We start from the raw sequence: 18,609 nt of genomic DNA on the forward strand, positions 1-18,609 counted from the left end.
GCTGAATGTTGCATCTCTCTCTCTCTCTCTCTCTCTCTCCCCTTCTCTCTTTCCTTCCTTCCCCTCCCTCTCCATCACTCTATCTCTCTCATAAAAAATAATTAAATATATCTTAGTAATTTAAGTCAGTGTTTATAAAGCTTTAGCAAGCATAAAAATTACTTGAGGTGATGCTAAAGCTGCTTATCATGATACTCACACTCCAGATATTGCAATTCAATATGTAATGAATCCAGAATTTGTATTGTCACCTCAGCAATTTGGATACGAATGATCTATAGAATACAGGCATGGAAACTGGTGCCTACTTACCCAAACCAAATGAATAAACAGAAATATTGTCATAAGTGATGCTCTATGTGTTGGAACCACACAAAGTTTCTAAAATTTTAAGGGTTGTTTTGTCTTGAATGAAACAAAGAGATCCTGGATGCTATGTTTTTCCCTTTTGTTGTCCTTGTTGTTTATCATTGTTGTTGTTATTATTATTGTTATTGCTGTGGTCGTTGTTGGATAGGACAGAGAGAAATCAAGAGAGCAGGGGAACACAGAGAGTGGGAGAAAGAAACCTGCTAACCTGTTTACTGCCTGTGAAGTGACCCCCCCACACACAGGTGAAGAGCTGGGGGCTGGAACCTGGGTCCTTATTCCCGTCCTTGAGCTTTGTGCCAAGTGCGCTTAACCTGCTGCGCTACTGCCAGCCCCCAGCCCCCATGTCCTATCTTTTATTATCTTTTTATTACATATGGAGGTGAAGGATCACTTTCATGATCAAAGTATACTCACTTTCAGTGAACATGACTGGAGCCTGATCCAGATTGAACACATAAGCCATGTTTTCCAGTTGTTGAACAAAGTTTTGGAAATTGCATTTTGACAATCTCCTTTTTCTGCCTCCTGGGTTATCACTGCGGCTAGACGCCAGCACTACAAATTCACCAATCTCAGCATTTAAAAAAATATTTATTTTTTCCCAAATAAACTGTCCTATCAATGTTGGCTACAAAACCGTTAAAAAAAATGTATGACTCAACTCTTCCTTTATATTGATAGGCTGTATGAATACTAAGTAAGGAGTAGAGGCATACCAGAGGTTGTGTTGAGTGAGCACATAAAGGTAGGTAAAATGTATGTCCTTTAAACTGTTTAAAATCCCTGTGTATGTTTACTGAAAAAAAAAAAAAGAAGATTCTCTTTCATTGTTTTGAGAAAACTGTCGGAGGCAGATTACTTCTACTACTCCTCTCCGCTTCATAACCACTGGGGATTAAACCTGGGACCTCAGAGCCTCAGACATGATTATATATATATATATATATATATATATAGAGAGAGAGAGAGAGAGAGAGAGAGAGACTCCCCATTATGCTGTCTCCCCAGTACTATAAGAAATACTTTATCAAGGAAGTTCTAACTACCATAAGCAATCTTTGAATCTAAATTTATAAGGTTGCTTTTTGAGAGGCCTGTAGGTTTGGGTCATGGAGAATAATGCTCACCCTTTTTTCTATTGAAGGCACTTATACTATCTTTTCTTTACCAGGGAGTGAAAGTGTGGGAAGAGGCTGATTAAGTGATGGAACAATACACTATTATATACTTGTGTTCTTTGTTGATGTATCACTTGTGTGGCTTGATGACACTAACAGAGCATTTTTAAAATATTGGTCTAAAGTACATCCATATATGTTGTATAAAACTTCTGGGCAGAGGGCCAGGCAGTAGCGTACTACACGGGGTTAAGTACACGTAATAAGCAGAAGGACCAAGGTAAGAATCCCAGTTCCAGCCACAGGCCACCCACCTCCAAGGAAGGGGTGGTAGGGGGTGGGGATCGGCTTTGCAAGAGGAAGTATATCTACAGGTGTCTATCTTTCTCTCTTCCTCTATATCTCCCTTTTCTCCTCTCTCAATCTCTTAAAAAAAAAAAAAGCTGCCGGGAGCAGTGCTAACACAAAGTCCAGCGATAACACTGGAGGTCAAAACCAAACCAAACAAAAAACTAAATAAAAATTTTGGACAATTCAGAACAAGATTAAAGAGTAGTCATATATACTTTTTTCTGTTATTTGAAAGAAGAAGATGATATAAACTCTTACTTATTTTGTCTGCTGTACAAAATTTATGATATCCTATAGATTTTCTTTATTTTTTTTGTTTTTAAAGGACAACTTCATTTCCAGTCAAGACAAATGTTTTTGACACTTGTATTATCCTAAAATCTGTACAAATATCAGGATTTTGCATAAATGTTTGTATCAACTGAAATTTGTAAAAATTTCTGTCAAAATAATCATACTTAAGACCAACTCACCAGCACTCCACTAGGAAATTGGTTTGGAAATCCCCAGGTGTGAATTACAATTATGAATTACAGAAAAGTAAATTGACTGTGCCAAACCTTTCTTTAAAACCAGGACTAAATTAGGAATATGGATCAAAATGAGTCCAAGTAGTTTGTTATATAAACTTTTAATTAACAACAATACTGATCTTTATGTCATAAGAACATGAAACTTTGAGCCATTGTAACAAATTTTAAGCGTTATAAAATTGATCTTATGCCTTCTCTAGAAAGAATCACTTCCAATCTTATTTCATTTTTATTAAAAGTAGCAAATTTTAGGGAGTCGAGCGGTAGCACAGCGGTTTAGCGCATGTGGCGCAAAGCACAATGACCAGCGAGAGGATCCGGGTTCAAGCCCCCGGCTCCCCACCTGCAGGGGAGTCGTTTCATAAGCGGTGAAGCAGGTCTGCAGGTGTCTATCTTTCTCTTCCCTCTTATCTCCCATTTCTCTCTGTCCTATCCCACAACAAAAACATCAATAACAACAACAATAATAACTACAACAATAAAACAACAAGGGCAAAAACAAAGGGAAAATGAATAAATAAATATTTACAAAAAAAGAAATTTAAAAAGTAGCAAATTTTAGTACCACTTAGTTAGTGAATTACTCAACTGCTTAAGTTATATCCTACTGAAATGAAAGAATCAATGTTCCTGTAAATACAGAATAATCTCTATATTTATAGAAATAATTACTATTAATTACCATTTTACTCATATTCAGTGAGTTGGGTTGAAGCACAGTTAAAGACTTTTAAAATGTGTGGTACTTGAGGAAAGATTCGAGCTTTTTAAAGTGAAATTGGAATTGTCACTATTAGGCCATTCCACCAGCTGGGGCCCTAATCGGGGAGTCCTGACATTCCCAAACAGACTTGATGGGCCTAGAACTCAAATAAATCCCTCTCTCCATTGTTATCGGTCATTTCTATTAGGAACAACAAGATAGACCCCTTTGTGGGCCCCCATAAGACCTTGCCCTCAACCTGGATCAACAATGGTAGAGAATGTTCCATCCTCTGAAGGGAGGATGGACAACATACTCTATGCTACACCTGAGGAAGCTGGGTCGACACTGGGGCAGCATGGAATGTTCCTACTCATGACCACAGAATGTGAGCTCATATCTATAGGGATGCAGAGGCCACACAGGCTCCTAAGCTAATTATGGGCCCCAGATCACATCAAATCGATGGGGTTTACAGTAATATTTATACCCCTTTCCCATATTAGGGAGCTGCTCTCTTCCTTGTTTCAGCTTTATGGTCCTTTTCCCAGCCATGACAACATCTCCCCAGAAAATAATTAGGATCCACCTACATATCAGATTTCAGACTCAGGCTCAGGCAAAAAACAAACAAACAAACAAACAAACAAAACTAGTATAGTTACAGGCCCTTTGAAATATAACTAAAATTGGCCCACTAGCTATCTACAAAACTGAGGACCCCCCCCAAAAAAACTTAATCTGTACTATTCCAGCCTTCAGGTCCATGATTGTTTAACAATTTGTTTGGCTTTGTATGTTAAGACTCTTTTCAGCCACCAGGTTCCAGATGCTAGCATGATACCAACCAGACTTTCCTGGACAGACAATCCCACCAATGTGACTTGGAGCTCCACTTCCCCACAGCCCTTCCCCACTAGGGAAAGACAGACACAGGCTGGGAGTATGGATGGACCTGTCAACGCCCATGTTCAGCAGGGAAGCAATTACAGAAGCCAGACCTTCAGCTTTCTGCATCCCACAGTGATCTTGGTTGGGTCCATACACACAGAGGGTTAAAGAATAGGAAAGCTATCAGTGGAGGGGATGGTATATGGAGGTCTGGTGGTGGGAATTGTGCAAAGCTGTACCCCTCTTATCCTATGGTTTTGTCAATGTTTCCTTTTTATAAATAAAAATAAGATAAAATAAAAATAAAAAAAATATATATATATACTTGAGAGTCTACAGGTATATGTTAACCTTAAGTCTTGTGAAATCCCTATTATAGTATGATTTCAATTAATTGTTCAACTGAAATTTTGAGTGCAAAAAAACTTATATTAGGAGAAACATACTTTAAATATGAAAGGTTCAATCTTATTTTGAGAAATACAAGCCACTAGTGCGTTGATTTTTTCCTTGCCATTGTCAGGAATTCACTATTCCAGGCCAATATTTTTAAAGAGAGGTAGAAGAAAGGAAGTAAGGGAGATGGAGAAAGAAACAATGAACCAAAGCTTCCTCTAGGGCCAGACAGTGGTACACCTGGATAAGCATACACATTACAGTGCACAAGGACCAGGTTCAAGCCTTTGGTCCCCACCTGCAGGAGGAAAGCTTCACAAGTGGTGAAGCAGGGGTGCAGATGTCTCTCTGTCTCTCCCCCTTTGTCTCTCCTTTCCCTCTCAAATTCTGCCAGTCTCTATCCAATAAATAAATAAAGATTAATAAAAGTGACTTCTAGTAGGTTCTGACTTGAATCTGGGTCAAGAGCATGAAAAACTAGGCAGCTAACCAGGGGACCTATCCTATTGGCATGCTAGTTAGCTATTTGAAAGAAAATAATAAAATTAAAAAAATATCTGAGGGAGTCAGGTGGTAGTACAGCGGGTTAAACGCAAATGGCACAAAGCTCAAAGACTGGCATAAAGATCCCAGTTCAAGCCCCCGGCTCTTCAGCTGCGGTGGAAGTGGAGGGGTCGCTTCAAAAGTGGTGAAGTAGGTCTGCAGGTGTGTATCTTTCTCTCCCCTCTCTGTCTTCCCCATCTCTCTCCATTTATCTCTGTTCTATGCAACAACAATGACATAAATAACAAGAATAGTAACTACAACAACAATAAAAAACAAGGGCAACAAAATGGAAATAAATAAATAGATATATAAAAATTAAAAAAATATATCTGAGGAGGTAGACTAAGATAGTTTGACAATATCAGATACACACAAAGATTGCAAAAAATATAATGAGGACAAATGAGTGGTAGCTGTTATAAAAAATATAATTATGCTCAGAAAAGAAAACACAAGTAGAACCTGAACTGGAATTGGCGTATTGCACCAAGTAAAAGACTCTGGAGTGCGTGGGTGGGGAGAATACAGATCCAAGAAGGATGACAGAGGACCTAGTGGAGGTTGTATTGTTATATGGAAAACTGGGAAATGTTATGCATGTACAAACTGTTGTATTTACTGTCGAATGCAAAACATTAATTCCCCAATAAAGAAATTAAAAAATATGATCATGCATCTTAAGTAACTGCATTACCACCCATCTCCATAATTCTATCCCAATTACTGTTGGTTATATATACTGTATAATAAATTACTGACAAAGAGAGGTGAAATTAAAATAGAAGTACTTAGGGGTATTCTAATAACCAATGAAAATAAAACGGTTCTCTTAGTAGAAATAACTGAATATAAACTGTTGAAATTCAAACTGAAATGATTTTTACTGCTTTCATTTTAACCCAGGCATGTATTTGATATTTAAGTTAAAATAAATCTATGAACAAACTCATGGCACTATAAAATTTACTACTAGTAAATTTTCTAGTATAATATGGAATAAGATAGTATCACGAGGATTGGTAGAAAGCCTCCAAAAAGACAATGATAATGAAAGACAGAGATGAATAGTACTGGAATATTTTCTGAAAATTAAAAAAATTCAGACTTTCCAATAAAATTTTAGTGCAATCATGACTTCAAAACTAAGCTTCTGAAAAATCTGTACACACATATCAAAAGAATCCAATTTAGAATCTCAATATATTTCCATTACTATATCAACAAGTACAACTATCCAGCTTTTTTAAGACAGCAAAAATAATTCTGTAAATAATATATAATATAGAACAATAAAAAGCCCAACACTGCTACAACATAAAAAATGCTTTTGATCATGCAACTATCATTGCTAAAAAGAAAGAATAAAGAACAAATGCCTGTATTAATCCTCCAAAAGTTAGAAAACAATCTGAAAAGAATATCTTACTTGTTTCAGAAATATTCCAATTGAGAAAAATTCAAAAAATTATAGATTTGGATACAACTTCTAAAAAAAAGTAAAATCAGTAAATTATAGAAATATTAATTGAGGTGACATTGATTTATATCAATTAGTATTTTTTAGAAGGATAGGTTCATACCTGCTCAAGTATATATTATCATACTATTCCCATCCCCAGTAATTTTAAACTTTTGCTTTTACATTAGTATTTTAAATTTATAAAATATATGTTTGAAGATTTTATTGAGTATTTCAATAATTAATATAACTTTATTGCATATTATTACAAATTATGTAATATTCTGCTTTTGTGTTGGGATTACATTTTGTAGTACAGTAAAAGTACACTTTACATATGAATTCTAAAGTTATTTTGAGGAGACTTTTTTTAATGCCACATCCTTTTATTCTTTTTTAAAAATTTACTTATAAAAAGGAAACACTGACAGAACCATAGGATAAGAGGGGCACAACTCCAAAGAATTCCCACCACCAGAACATCATTTTATTCTTTATGTCATCATCATTACTATAGGCATCTGTTGCTTACAGGACTTCACCCCTTGCAGAAGCCCTGCTTTACGACTAAATATGAAACAGAGTGAGGTAGACGGAAAGAGAGCCAAAGACAGAGAAGGAAAGATAGACATAGAGAGGAAGATAGTCACTGTAGCAGTGCTCTGCCAACTCTGAAATATGTTCCCCTTACAAGAATTTCCACAAGGAGAGAAATAATTTAAACTGATGGATATACAGTGAAATTTTATGTAGGAATTCAGAACTGGTGTAGAATTAGAAAAATCAGCGTCTACAAGTCAAACAATAATGCCTGTAGTAATGATCTGAATAGCAGAGTATTTGATTTGGAGGTCTAAGGTAGGAGAAATAAAAATTGCAAGTAGTCAGATATCAAAGGTTTATGATTTACTATATAATCTTTGTACCCTTAAGTTATTTGGAGGAAATAATTTTATGATAAATTCTAGCTCTACTAAGTTAGACTATTGACTTTACGGTATATGAAATCAAAGCATGCAAAACTGTCTTCTGTTCCTGCTATAATATGCTCCTACCAAGCCTGTTGAAATTCAGTATTTCCACTTTGTGCCCAAATGAAGTTCATTAAAATTTCAGGAACCTGTTCAGCAGAGAAGCAATTACAGAAGCGAGACCTTCCACCCTCAACCCTCTACACCCCATAATGATCCTGGGTCCATACTCCCAGAGGCATGAATAATAGTAACATTTTCAAGGGAAGGGATAGGATACAGAGTTCTGGTGGTAGAAACTGTGTGTAACTGTACCCCTCTTATACTATGGTCTTATCAATATTTCCATTTTATAAATAAAAAAATAAGGCACCAACAAATCTATGAATACTATAAATGCCTTTCTTCCGCCATTCATTCATTCCCACATTCTTTCTTTCTTTCTCTTCCTCCCTTCCTTCTGCTATTTGGAAGACAAAGAGAGCTGTTCTTTTAAAAGACAACACTAAGATACCTCCTCACTCCTGTAAGAATGGCATACAACAAAAAGGACAGCAGCAACAAAAGCTGGAGAGGATGTGGGGATAGAGGAACCCTTTTACATTACTTGTGGGAATGTAAATTGGTACAGCCTCTGTGGAGAGCAGTCTGGAAAACTCTCAGAAGGCTAGACATGGACCTTCCATATGACCCAGTAATTCCTCTCCTGGGCTTATACCCCAAGGACTCTGTAACACCCAACCAAAAAGAGGTGCGTACTCCTATGTTCATAGCAGCACAATTCATAATAGCTAAAACCTGGAAGCAACCCAGGTGCCAAACAACAGATGAGTGGCTGAGAAAGCTGTGGTATATATACACAATGGAACACTATGCAGCTATCAAGAACAATGAACCCACCTTCTCTGACCCATCTTGGACAGAGCTAGAAGGAATTATGTTAAGTGAGCTAAGTCAGAAAGAGAAAGATGAGTATGGGATGATCCCACTCATCAACAGAAGTTGACTAAGAAGATCTGAAAGGGTAACTAAAAGCAGGACCTGACCAAATTGAAAGTAGGGCACCAAAGTAAAAGCCCTGTGGTGAGGGGTAGACATGCAGCTTCCTGGGCCAGTCGGGGGTGGGAGTGGGTGGGAGGGATGGGTCACAGTCTTTTGGTGGTGGGAATGGTGTTTATGTACACTCCTAGTAAAATGTAGTCATATAAATCAATAATTCATTAATATGAGAGGTAGAAATTAATTGTATGTCTCAAAGTTTTTCAAAACACAAACTGAATCTTGTTAATATATAGGCTGTGTAATTGATATGCAGACTCTCTCAAAAGCCTAGACCAAGTAGATCAGAAGCAACCAATAGCACAGCTATACACAAGATACTGGGTACTGTACAGCAAACCCTAACAAAAGGACTTTTCAAAGTTAACCCAATTACCCAATAATGTGATGATAACATTAACTATCACTTATCTTTTGGAACCCTAAGACATCAGGAACCTCACATATCCACTATAGAGCCTCTACTTCCCCCAGTCCTAGAACCCTTGGATAGGTCCCACTTTCCTGTATGCCTCTCCCAATCCATATAAAATAATATTGCATCTGTCGATCACAACCTAATCAACGCAACGATGGCCACCTCAACATGCTTCACTTCAGACTGTGTCCAGAGACTTCACGGGTGGAATGACAACCCTTCAGCTTCATTACTCGGGTGAGACCTTTCCTTTCATAGTATACTCTAATTCCATCTCAGGTGGTTCCCTTTTTAACAAAGTCCCAAAATCTAGATATACACCAGTTTCTGTGAGAGATAGCATATGTTCACACGTATCCGTAAACTACTGCAAAATATATACCTGAAGGCAGAAGTACACTAGAGTTTGCAGTGAGTACCCCCTAACACTTCCTCTCCACTATTCCAAGCTTTGGGTCCATGATTGCTCAACAATTTGTTTGGTTTCCTATGTTAACTCTCTTTTCAGTCACCAGGTTCCAGATGTCATCAGGTTGCCGGCCAGGCTTCCCTGGACTGAAGACCCCACCATTGTGTCCTGGAGCTCAGCTTCCCCAGAGACCCACCCTACTAGGGAAAGAGAGAGACAGACTGGAAGTATGGACCAGTCAACACCCAGCAGGGAAGCAATTACAGAAGCCAGAACTTCTACCTTCTGCAACCCACAAAGACCCTGGGTCCATGCTCCCAGAGGGATAGAGAATGGGAAAGCTATCAGGGGAGGGGGTGGGATATGGAGATTAGGTGGTGGGAATTGTGTGGAGCTGTACCCCTCCTACCCTATGGTTTTGTTAATTAATCCTTTCTTAAATAAAAAAGAAAAATAAATAAATTAAAAAAATTATTACTGTAATGTATGTATTAGGAAAGAAGAAACAGTCATAATTAATAATGACAGTTTCTACCTCAAGAAAGTAGGGGGAAGCAGCTTAAAATTGAATCATGTATCATAAAATAAATAATAAAAATAGAAAAGAAATTCATGAAATTGACAGCTGTTAAAAAAACAGATAAAACCAATAAAAATAAAAGTCAGGTTTTGAGAATCTCCACAAAATCAATTCACTGTCAATATTTATCCCATGAATAGGTCACCTTTAATATTTATCCCATGAATATTGAAGAATAATTAGAAATTGTAGGGAGTCAGGCGGTAGCACAGCGGATTAAGCGCACATGGGGTGAAGCACAAGGACCAGTGCAAGGATCCTTGTTGGAGCCCCTGGCTCCTCACCTGCAGAGGAGTCTCTTCACAGGCGGTGAAGCAGGTCTGTAGGTGTCTATCTTTCTCTCCCCCTCTCTGTCTTCCCCTCTTCTCTCCATTTCTCTCTGTCCTATCTAACAACGATTACAACAATAAAACTACAAGGGCAACAAAAGGAAATAAGTAAATAAATAAATAAATATTTTAAAAATTAGAAATTGTATGTAATGCTGTATATGCATAAGCTTGACAATTAAATGTAATGAACCAATTTCTTGAGAGATACAAACTACCAAAAAGTTAACACAAAGACGTAGCAAGTCTGAATAAACCATAATCTATTGTAAAAATTGACTCTAGAATATTTACTTGTTCCAGTAGATTTTAACAGCAAATGTTATCAAACTATGAAAGAAAAAGCTATACCAGTGCTGTACAACTTTTCTAAAATATAGAAGCAGAGAGAGTGGTTGGGAGGTAGTTCACTGGCTGACCACAGGCCTCTCTCATTCATGGCTGAGGCCTCAACATCTAAAAGCAGGACAAGTTCCATTCACTCTTGGTTTCTATCTCTGATTAAATAAATGAATAAATACTTTTAAGAGTGAATACTTACTTTTGCTGGTTACGGTGTTACGCTAACACTAAAGTGATATTAAAATATTGTAAAAATAAAAATAAACTTACAAACCAATATCTCTAATAATGTAAATTAAGAATTTTGGTCAAAATATTAATAGATAAAATTTAGAGAGCTGAGAAGACAACATAATATATGCAAAAGATTTGCATGCCTGGGGTTCCTATATCCTAAATTCAATCTCTAGCATAAACGAGAGCTGAGCAGCTGTCTCTCTCTCTCTCTCTCTCTCTCTCTCCAACTCTAATTAAAATCATATTGAAATAATCATATTATGTGTCCACGTTAGGTTTTTGTATGGGAAAGCCTGGATGGCAGTTTCAAAATCACTATAACATGCCACATCAACAAGGTTATAATAATGGATTCATGGTTTACATGAAAACACTGACATCTAAGCATTTGTTTAAAGGATGTATCATGAAGCTGCTTTTGTGTTTCAGGGTCTAAAATAATAGTATATTTGAATGTCTAACGCTTACTGTTACCACAGATTATAAATCAAGATTTATTACTCAAAATGGATTTAGTTGTACTTGAATTTAATTTTTCATTAGTAGAACTTGAAGCTAACTATTTGGAAATTTTATTAAGTAATTAAAATAAATACTTACTGTAGTATAACTCTAAGACATAGTCCTTGAAAACAGATTGGCATAAGTAAAATCTTTGAGGATATTCATTTGGATATTAATAAATTATCATGGAAATAATATTACTAATCATCATGTACATCAATAAAGAAGGAGCAGATGGTTCAAATTTGTTTTTGCACAAGCCCGTAATTCTCTGTTCTTAGGGATGTTTGATGTTAGATACTCATGCTTCAGCTTCAAAACAAAACTGCAAAGTGATTTCTTAGGAGTTATTCAGGTGGTGAGTCTGAACTTCAAGTTGTCAAGGCTATGTACATGACAAAAAAGTTAGGAAGTGTGTAATATATAGGAAGATTGACAAGGAATATTTAAGACAAGTTTCTCTTGCCAGAGTTTAGAGTTAATGGACAATGAATATTTTGAACTATGTAACATAAAATTGAATCACAAACAGAAAGGAGGTATAAAGAGGGAAAGGGGAAGGGAGAAAAGAGTAAAAGCAGAGTGTGAAACAGAAATAGAGAAAAATGGGAAGGAGAGTGATGAGAAGTAAAATAGAATGGGTTAGAATGGTAGTGGTTGCATGTCTTTATTTTTGTTGTGTGGATTTGTTCCATACTACATTCTCATATTTATTGTTCACTTAATAATACAAAAAACACTCAGATATACACATGCTTTTTTCCACATGTTAAAAACTGGATCTGGCATTTTATACTGCATTAGAAAACAGTTATTCCCCAGCGATTTGATCTGATCTGGGGCCCATATTCAGCTTGAAGACTATGTGACCTCTGGTTGACAGTCAACAATATTTATACCCCTTTCCCATATTTAGGAGCTACTCTCTTCCCTGATACAGCTTTCTGGTCCTTCTTCCAGCCATGACAATATCTCCCCAGACAATAACTTGGATCCACCTGCATATCAGATGTCAGGCTCAGGAAAAAAAAAAAAACTAGTATAGTCATAGGCCCTTTGGAATATACCTAAAATAAGCTTCCTTTCTTCCACTCTGTATACATTATCTATATCATGCAAATTAATATGTTTTAAAACTATAAAATGTGTATTTTTTTAAAAAGTAAGCAAAAAAAAAAAAACAGCACATATAACAAAAATTTCTTACCTTGCATCTCCTCTTTGGAATTTATTTAGTCCCTCATTCCTTGGAAACTAAATTATTGAAAAATATTCATTATGTCATCTTACATTTTCTCCTTCATTGTGCTAGATTCTTAATCTACAAGTCTTGCTCTACTGAAAATGTGAATGTCACACTAAATTACAATTTGTCATGTACAGTGTATTTTTAAAATATTTTTCCCAGTTTGAGGTGTTTGACACAGCTGCTTTAGTCACTTCAGGGATATTTAATAACTCTATTGAATTGTAAAATATTTTATTATTTATTTTTAATGAGATATAGAGATACAGTGCAAAAGAGAAGAGAGTAGTTGTGAACTTTATTTTACAGTGATGCTGGGGATTGAACTTGGTAGCTTAGAGCCTCAGGCATGAGTCTTCATAACCATTATACTGTCTCCCCCACCCTATTCTATAGACTTTTATCTTAATTCTAAATACTTTTCAGGTTTACCTCATTGGTTTTTATTCTTGTAACTCTTAAGTATTCCCTCAAGATGACTACACAGCTTCTTCAACTTTTGCTCTAAAAGGTTTTCATGCATTATAGTGTCCATATATTTCTACTTTCACTGTTAACAACTGATATTTTTAAAGAATGAGTATCTCTCCTTGATTTTTTTATTATCAGAAGAGACTCAATTATCAAGTCAACTAAATCAATACCCAAAAACTTACTTCATATAATTCTTCTCCGTTATAATCTCCAAATTCAATAGGAAGTTAAAAATATTGTTTCCTAAATATATCTTTAACTATAGGTCCATATTTGCATAGTTTCCATCAATTCAAACTCTAACAGAATGGCACAACTCCTTTCTACACTACTCAACTGTCGTTATCTTTATGTAAATTATTATTATCATTTTTATTATTAATTCATTTATTTATAAAAAGAAACACTGATAAAACCATAGGATAAGTGGGGTACAACTCCACATAATTCCCACCATCAGAACTCCATATTCCATCTCCTCCCTTGATAGCTTTCCTATTCTTTAACCCTCTGGGAGTATAGACCCATGGTCATTGTGGGGTGAAGAAGTTGGAAGATCTGGCTTCTGTAATTGCTTCCCCGCTGAACATGGGCATTGACAGGTTGATCCATACTCCCAGTCTGCCTCTCTCTTTCCTTAGTGGGACAGGGTTCTGGGGAATCGGAGCTCCAGGACACATTGGTGGGGTTTTCTGACCAGGAAAGTCTGGTTGGCATCATGGTAGCATCTGGAACGTGGTGGCTGAGAGTTAACATATAAAGCCAAACAAGTTGTTGACAATCATGAACCTAAAGGCTGGAGTAGTGCAGAAGAGCTGAGGGGATCTCCGTTCTGTAGACAGCTAGTTGGCATATTTTAGTTATATTCCAAAGGGCCTGTGGCTATACTATTTTTTTTTCCTGAGCCTGAAATTCAAAATGTTAATTACACTATTCATCTATCTTTCATTAACATTTTGGCACATGTTTAGGAGTTCATTTATGCAAATCTTGCATAAGAACACAACTCATAGGCTGGGAGCATAGTTTACCTAGGATAGAGTGCCTACATTGCCATGCACACAGCCTAGGCTCAAACCTGACCCTCACCATACAAGTGACAAATTTTGTTCTGTGCTGCCCACCCCCACCCCCAAGCCTGTCATCTTCGTCTTTCTCTTTCTGCCTGAAAATATTATCTTAAACAGGGTAGATAGAATAATGGTTGTGATAAAAGGCATTCATGCCCTAGGCACCAAAGGTCTTAGGTTTATTCCCCTGAACCACCTGAAGCCAGACCTGAGCAGTGCTCTGGATTATCTATCATTTATCTGTCTGTCTGTCTGTCTGTCTGTCTATCTATATATCCTCTCTCTCATTAAAATAAAACAAAAAAGTAAAACTTAACATTTAAAAAGTCACCCTAGAATGTTGAAAGCTGGAAAGAAAAAAAAAGGAAAAAAAAAGCAGAAAGAAATGAACAATCCACAACTCGCTTAATTCACTAGTCAAGTAAGCATAAACTTGTACATCACCGAGAACCGAATTATTTGTAAAGGAAATTTATGTCTGTCTGAATCTAAAATTTATTAATATATAGTGTTGGTAAAATGAAACATAAAATGCAAGGACTGGCATAAGGATCCCAGTTTGAACTCCAGGTTCCCCACCTACAGGGGAGTTGCTTCACAAGCAGGTCTGCAGGTGTCTCTCTTTCTCTCCCCTTCTCTGTCTTCCCCACCTCTTTCAACTTCTCTCTGTTCTATCCAACAACGATACCAATAACAACAATAATAACTACAACAATAAAATAAGGGCAACAAAAGGGAATAAGTAAATATAAAAATGAAAAAAATGAAACATAAAAGTATACAGAGTTCATAAAATTTACCCTCCTTTTTCTTGTATATGCTCTCTTTACTTTCCTATCTAACACCTATAAATTTCTTATCTACTTCCTTACCTATCTATCTAGCATCCAAATTCTGATGTTTAATACACCAGTAAGCCTTGAAAAGTATTACTTTTGGTTTGGGGACATAGTATAATGGCTATGCAAAAGAAACTTTCTTGACTGTGGCTCTGACGTATCAGGTTAAAACTCCAGCATTATCATAAAACAGAGCTGAACAATGTCATCATCTTTCTATATATCTTTCTATCTTTCATTAAACTAAATAAAATTATATACATATATATATATATATATATATATATATATTTAAAGTACCACTCTTTTAGATTTATGTCAGTCTCAATAGCTTTTCTTTATTTCTTAGCTCAATTTGCTTTTGAGCTAACCATTGTGCAAAATAGCAAAGCACAAGTATGTATGATGAAGGAAAAGAGGTAAATAGAGAAGAAAACAGAATCTGTCCATGGTATCTGACAAATCCACATTATTCGGTTTGAATCTTTACTTTGTTAAGCTGTCTACTCCCCTCTATTCATGTTCTTGTCCAGTCACCTAGCATCCAAAGGTTTATTTTCAGTAAAGTATATAAATCAGATTTCTGAACTCAATACTCATTGATTTGTGGGTGTTTTTTTTTTTTTAAGTAAAGATCTCACATTCCCAGAACTTTGCTGTCAATTTATGAAATCAAAATCTTGCTCTTTAGTCTGCAATGACTAAGGACCTATCAATTACTTTGTAGTCAATTACTTTGCTAATTGCAAAACAAAGTGACTTTTGTATTGCCCTTACTACCCTCCTAGCAGGCTTTTCCTATATGTACATGGCATATCCATAATATTGTTGTTTTTTATTTTACTTTCTAAAGCTGAGAGAATGTGATAATTGTGTGTGTGTGTGTGTGTGTGTGTGTGTGTGTGTGTGTGGTGTGTGTGTGTGTGTGTGTGTGTGTGTGTGTGTGTGTGTGTGTGTGTCCAGCACTGCTTAGCTCTGTTTTATGGTGGTATGGGGTATGTAGGGAACTGAACCTGGGACCAACACACCTCATCTATTTTAAGGGGAGGAAATGGAAACTCACAAAGTTGCAGTAAAACAATGAATTAATAGTCACCCAAGAAGTGACTATGAAAAAAACCGTTAAAATATATAGTATATATCTGAAATGACTCAGGGTTCATAATTTGATAACTTTGGATATTGAAACCTCTATAAAGCCAATGTATACATTCACAAATATGTCATACTAGTTATTTAATTGATAGACGAAAATGATCTTTTCATATAGTCCAGTTCTAAAAGCTTTTTGTTTCCATTTCCCAGAATTATTAACAACTTATAATATTAAAATAGGGAGGAAATTGCTTTCATTATACTGCAGATTACTAACTATAAGAACAATGGTTTGGTTCTTTACTCTGTTAACTCATTAGAAGTTATATAAATTCTGTAATATACATGGGATATAATATGAATATTATCAGTATCATAAAATAACTAATATCCTTAGTCCAATAACTCCTGAAAAAATAATTTCTTTGTGTTATGAAACCTGTAATTTCTCACAAAAGAAAAATACCCTAAAGCAATTTCACACTATCTTCACATATGTCCTGCCAAAAGTTATATAAATCCAAGCCTCACAGCCTAGAGCTGCAGCAATGTAATTAGATTTCTATTTTACAACTGAATATTCTGATTTCATTGGAAGGTGTTTAACAGTATATTTTGCTTATTATGGCAAAATGTCATGGTTAGAGGTTGAGATGTTGAGTTACAATTAATTACACAGTTTCAGGGAATGACTTTGAGACAAGTACAATATAGGGTTGTAATCGGGATGTAAATGAGGCCCACTTAAGTCTCAGGATCATTGATTTATTTGTTCTTTAGAGCTGGTCTCTTGACTCGGGGTATCTTCAGGGCTTACAGACAGAAAAATATGACAGTACAAATCACTATGTGGTTGCTTAAGGATTTGATGGCTGAGATTGTCTAAGATTTCTGAGATGACATGAGTGATATTTGTTTCAGAATGGCTGATGACATAGAGAATAGCAGCATGTAGATAGCAGTCTACCTAGACAGCTAACACAGACTCTCAGAGGCAGATTATTTATATACATTAGGGAGTCGGGCAGTAGCCCAGTAGCTTAAGCGCGTGGTGCACGTGGTGCAAAGCGCAAGGACCTGCAGGCATAAGGACCCTGGTTCAAGCCCCCAGCTCCCCACCTGCAGGGGATTGGCTTCAATCCCCGTCAGGGGATTGGTGGGTGACAGGTTTTCAAGTGTCTATTTTTTCTCCACCTGTGTCTTCCCTTCCTCTCTCCATTTCTCTGTCCTATCCATCAGTGACGACATCAGCAACAACAACAATAATAACTACAACAATAATATGTATATTAGACCAAGAGCCCAGGAAGTGACTTAGAGAGGAGTAGGTCTGCCTGTGTTCAATCCTTGTACCCCAAGCACATTTAACAGCACCAAGGACAAAATAGGTGGACCTCCATGGATTGTGAGACCAGTACTTTTATATTTTTGATATATAGAATAGAAAATTGAGCTGGAAAGGTCATTCAGTGGTATCATGTATATGTGAGCTCCTCTGTTTGCTCCATGGGTACCACATTCAAAATGAAGTAAGAGAAAAGCAGACTGAAATTGCTGTGGGTTTTTAAATAGCTATTTTCTTTTCTATAAAATTAGAACTGATGATCATAGTGATACTGCTATATTTTACCCCACAAATCATGATATTTAATCAACTTTTTGGGAACCAAGAACATTTATTATGCGGCCCATCATTTTTTATTTTTTATTATCTTTATTTGTGTTGGATAGAGATAGCCAGAAATCAAAAGGTAAAGGGGTTATATAGAGGGAGAGAGAGATAGAGAAATACTTTCAACAGGGCTTCACCACTAGCAAAGCTTTCCCCATGGAGGTGCGGACCAGGGGCTCAAACCAAGGTCCTTCTTTATTGTAATGTGTGCACTCAACTAGATGGATCACCACTCAGCTCCTATCATTCTTTTATTATAATCTCTCTGTATGATATAAACATGGTTGTTATTTAAGAACTTTTCCAAAATCTTTTTCCTCTCAACTCAGTGATTCCAGATTTAATATTTCCCTCACAAGTGTTTGTCTTAATGAAAAAAAGGGGAGAGGGTGCATAGGCCTTGGCACACCTGGTTAAGTGCACCCATTAGAGTGCACAAGGACCCAGGTTCAAGCCCCTGGACTCCACCTGCAGGGGGAAAGCTTCACAAGTGGTGAAACAGGGCTACAGGTATCTCTCTGTCTCTCTCCCTTTCTATCTCTCCCTCCTTCTTCAATCTCTCTCTATCACTGTCCAATAATAAGTAAATAAATATATAAATAATTATTAAAAAAAGGAAAAAAAAGGTAGGAGTAGTAGTCTTTCTCTGAGACACACTGGTTAAATCTCATCTAATTAGATGGGGAAGAACTGAGGATGATAAGAAGACAGAAAACTAAAGATTATGTCAGTGTGGGCCTCAGAAAAAAGAATCTCTTCTTGCTAGAATGTGCAAGCTCCTAGCTCATACTATGAAGTCATCTGACACCTTCTTCTTGTTATCTATTTATCCACTCACTGAGCACTTTTTAAACCTTTCTCACATACATACATAAACACATCCATAAGTTAAACTATCCATGTTTAGCTTCATGGAATTGGACTAATGACGTGTTTTATGTTTGAATTATCATGTCACTCATGGAAAAAAATTTTGCCACATTAAATGATGGATA

The 18,609-nt window shown here is 36.3% G+C and overlaps 1 protein-coding gene across 2 annotated transcripts in view; it reads right to left on the reverse strand.

Moving 5' to 3' along the window:
- LRRTM4 (leucine rich repeat transmembrane neuronal 4) overlaps nucleotides 1-18,609 on the reverse strand; it is an 839,426-nt gene that overhangs the window by 111,630 nt on the left and 709,187 nt on the right. The window lies entirely within an intron of this gene.

Source organism: Erinaceus europaeus, chromosome 3 (assembly GCF_950295315.1).
Source record: "Erinaceus europaeus chromosome 3, mEriEur2.1, whole genome shotgun sequence".
Lineage (NCBI taxonomy): Eukaryota > Metazoa > Chordata > Mammalia > Eulipotyphla > Erinaceidae > Erinaceus > Erinaceus europaeus.